The sequence below is a fragment of the Mesitornis unicolor genome, unplaced genomic scaffold, assembly GCF_000695765.1.
Source record: "Mesitornis unicolor isolate BGI_N332 unplaced genomic scaffold, ASM69576v1 scaffold27603, whole genome shotgun sequence".
NCBI lineage: Eukaryota > Metazoa > Chordata > Aves > Mesitornithiformes > Mesitornithidae > Mesitornis > Mesitornis unicolor.
Window position 1 is genome coordinate 6,045 of NW_010175810.1, and position 4,823 is coordinate 10,867.

Here is a 4,823-nt window from a genome sequence, read left to right on the forward strand (position 1 = left end):
GGGTCTACCTTGGAAATCTTGCAGCATGTTCACGTGCAGTCTAAACTCATTTGGAGGGTTTCTGGCTAGAGATTGCTTTGATCCTCTTGCCCCTTACAACACCTATTAAACCTGAAAAACATTTGCCTGAACAGGTAGAAATTAGACCACATCTCACATCTAAGATACAGAGTGAAACCTCTACCTTGAATTTGCAAGGCTTTGGAGATGTATTTTTTCCCCCAAAAAACAAGCTCATGTATTTAGGACAAAGAACTATCACTTTCAAAAAATGCTTCCTGAAAGAAGGAAGAAGTCCTACCTTGAACTGTGAGACTGCGCAAGTCAGACCCATGACTATGACATGAGACTGAAGGCCAAGCCAAGGTTCTGCAGTGGGGTGCAATTCACGTAGGGGTAGGCTGGACTTGGAGTGAGCTCTTCAGATTCTTCTCTGCTGATAGGGTTCAGTCTTGCCTCAGAGAAAGGTTATTTCTCCATTGAGTGACATAGCTTACTTGTAGGTAATGAGAAGTCTCTCAGAAGAGGCATAGTATCTGCAAGGATATTAAAAGGATCTGAGACACAGACAAAGAGTGCTCATTTGACCAAAAAAAAAAGCACTATACTTGTCTATACTTGGTTTTGTATTTTGGAAATAGCTGAGGCACTGCTGAAAGTGTATTTTAAATATCTCTACACAGGCTCGAAATTTATTTTTAACGTACAGTACATTCCTATACAGCTCATGGCTGTGTGAATTGCCACATGCCTTTCCTCTTCCATCTCCTCCTCATTGCTGTTTTTCTCCCCACTCCATATATTCACTAAAAGAAGCCTCAATAATTTGCTCAAGAAGCCAGTTGGCACAGACTTTGTATACAACTACAAAGCATCTTAAGTACAGGGCCAGCGTCTTCATAGAAAATGCCATTGCTTCAAGTTGCAGAAATATTTTAATAGTATTATTTTTATATATCCACCACTGAGGAGAAAAACCTTAGAGCAGATTTACTTACCCTAGTTAAAAGAGTTGAAGTAAAACAGGTAAAAAGAGATGAATTTTGAATACACCAACAGTGAATTAAAGCTGCAGAAAATAATCATTTTCCTTCAAGGCAAATTTTCTGTTGGGGTAGGCTGACAAACCACCTTAAGTTTCTCCAGTCCAGAGATGGAAAACAGCCTTAATGGCTCCCATTAACCTAACTTTGAAGTCCTGCAGTAATTGTGTAACTGCTCTGGAAACAGAAGAGGCGCAGCCAGGAACCCGGCCTCTGAGCAGAGCACTCGGGAGGGGACAGCGAACAGAAAAGTCTTTGCTGAATCCTTGCTCTTTGCTCAGACTTCCCCGCACCGCAGCCTTAGGCCAACTTGGATCGGAAAGCTGTAGCAAGCGTCAGGCTTTTATTGTATGCTCTGTTTTTTGGGATTTGTTGTGCTGGAAGAAAGGGAAGCATGAGCACTATGTGGGCAACTTTAATATCAAGTCATAAAATGCTGAGAGAACAGTGCCCTGGCTCCTTTTGCCCCTGCGGGAATAATGTTGCTGTGCCTTTCACTGAATTCTCAGATCTGAGGGTTGGAGGAAGCATTAAGCTTAGAAACCACTGTGAAATTTTCAGGAAAGTGTAGAAGACAGCAAAGTTAATTCTGAAACTTACCTATTTGGAATTTACAGCTGAACTCAGTTCTCATTTCTGCTTGTCTAGGTCCAAAATAATCTCACTGTAGTTATTTCATCAGTGTGAACAAGAAAAGCAGCTGACCCACAATATCTAGGTAAGTGCAAATTTTGGCCCTCAACAATCATAGACTCATAGAATGGTTTAGGTTGCAAGGGACCTTAGAGATGACCTAGATCCATCCCCCTGCCATGGGCAGGGACACCTCCCACCAGACCAGGTTGCCCAAAGCCCTGTCCAACCTGGCCTTGAACACTTCCAGGGAGGGGGCATCCACAACTTCCACCCTCTTCCAGTTTAAAACCATTTCCCCTCATTCTATCACTACCTGCCCTTGTAAAAAGTCCCTCCCCAGCTTTCCTGTAGGACCCCTTCATGAACTGGAAGGCCGCAAATCTAAGCATTTTGGGGAACTGAGCAAAGGTTTATTCGTGCTTGTTGAATTACACCTGAATAGATTCCTTGCATTAATACGTTTTAAATACGATCAGGTGGCAATTCATAAATGCAAGTGGCAGTGCTGTTAAAAAAAAAAAGGCAAACCATTACAAACTCTTCTTTAAAGCAGTTTTAAAAACAGGACTTCTGAAGATAGGAAATAACTGAAAATCATGTAAGACTATGGAAGCTGTACTGTCAGCAGCAGGTGAGACTACTATAGCATGACAGCTGAGCTTCGCAGGTTCATTACCATATGAAAATTACAGGACATTTCTACCATTAAAGACAAGACTCTAAAATACAGCTCTGCAGTGGTAATGAAAGCTGCCCCACCACTTGTAGGAGATTGCTAAAATGCAGTATGAACCAAAGAGCAAGATTTGCAAGACAAGAAAGTAGCAGGCAAATAAACCTGACAGCATTTTAACAAAAAAAGGCAAACCAACCAAAAAAAACACCAAAAACAAAATCAAAAAACCCACCCAAACTGAACAACGAAGGCAAGGGGTTTAAATATATTTTCATCATACCGTGCACACATGCACAAAAACTCCAGGCTACAGTATTGACTGCTTGTGCCAGTACAAACTATTCAAGATGTGGATGTTGTAGCCTGGAAGACTATCTTGGTCACTATCAGTTCTAACACTGCATATTTTATTCAACATTTAATGGCTTGACATAGTAAATCTATAGCAAATTTTGAGCCAATTTTATTACTGTCCTGAGGCATTCTGACTGTGATCAGTTAAACATGAGGACCATTTGGGAAAGAAACTAGTTTACTTCTACAGTTTTCTTCAAAGAGGTAACCTGGGAAAATGGAGATAGCTTCTTACATTTAATAGAAACCTGAAACTGAGAAAAAGGTTTCAGAATCAGAATATTCCTAATATTTCAAAAGAACAGAGTTCTTTAAAGACTGAGTGAAGTGAAAGTATTTGGAAAAAAACAAGCTACTTAACTCTAGCAAAAGTACTGAAATCTGGTCCATTTCCTGTTAGAAAACAAGCTGGATTTCCCCCCACTCAGTTATTAGGCAATGCAAAGGCAAGGATTTTGTTCACACTGTGGCTTCTTCGCCCTTGTTATTCCCCTGGCGTATCCGAACTGTTCTCATGTATTGCTCAGAATGATTTGTTTCATTAGTCAAGTCAACATTCTGTAAAATGGAGGGCGGTCAAGTAAAGCCGTTGAACACCAGAACAGAAACAAAGTCTTTCTTTCCTTGCTTGACAGTCCTGCCCTGGAAACAGTGCTCCATGTTGAATGTTAAAAGTTCAAAGTGTAAGAACCCTTCAGGGGCTCTTGCTGTCGGTAGACGTGGGAGATGGCGTTCACAGGAGCCCATTGTTTTTTCCATGCTTTTCTTTCCATTTTCCTTCCGTACACCTCTCCCCTCAGACCCTCTGCACACGAGGATAGAAACAAGCCTGAACTGATTTAACTCTGAAACAAGAGCCTATTGCAAGCTGTCTTCACGCTGCTCTCCAGCTTGCAGGCTGGCGGTGCTAAAAATGTGCTGTAGTATTCAATCCAAAATGGGCTTGTTTTTGTCCTTCTCTTACAGCTCAGGCAGAGGAGCAGAGCTAAGATAGGTGGTAAAACTGGCAGGACATTAATGGTGTTTCTAACCACGGTTGCCTATGCACGGAGACTTCCCTCGTAACATCTTTCTTTAGGAAACACACCATAAAATCAAAGTCAAAGCTTTATCGTGCAATTTTGACTCACACAAACTGTTCTTGTTATACATCATCCCTTAAATGAGGGAGACTGCTGGAACGAGGGCACAGCATTCCCAGAGCACCGCTGGGAAGCTCTTGGGGTATTTCAGCTAAAAAGATACACTCCCCTCTTAATCCAGATAATAACTTCAGTTACACAGAGCCAATGTGTATATACACTTAATACTAAGAGATGCTTTAGTCTACAGAGAAGATTTTAAGAAAACTTAATGACTTTCCACTATATGAAACAGTTAACTTGAAAACCCTTATCTTCAGAAACTAACAGCATTAAAATCATCCTTAATTAAACGCTCAAGACAGCAGCTAGACTAATCCTAGAGCTCCTTAAGAGCATGAGGAATGCAGTGAGTTTTAACAGGTTTAATTCCATAGTATGTTGTCATGGCTAATACTTGTTTTGGAAAGAAAACTCAGGAAAATAAATTTAAATAAAATTTATGACAGTTACAGTTCACTAAATCTGTTGCAAAAATCTCTGTGCAGGAAAAGCGACCTGATGATTTTAAAATTATACACAAATATGTCCTGACAAGCAAAAGCAACATAAGAGTGTATTAAGTTTAAAAGTCTTAATCCTTGTAATCACCCATCCACAGAAACTAATTTCTAGCTACGGTTTCTGTGAAAAATAAGATGTCGCTGATAGGTAATGCTACAGCTGTGGATTTGATCATATTTAGGAACTTCAGTTTCTCTACTGCCAAGGCTGTGCTGTATTTTTTGCTTACATGGGGGCCTAGATAATTGATAGATTAGTTCAAGAGGCAAATTTAGATTTACAAGACATGCAACAGCAGGAGAGTAATCCCAAAACCCACTGTCAACCTCTTCTTCCCCCATTTGCCCAAGTATACACGGACACATACATTACAACCTATTTCAGGCAAAGAAGGGTGCTGCATTGCCAAGGGACACATGCAGCCTTTAACATCATGTCCTGGTTCCTGCACCGCCACTTCCAGCAGCT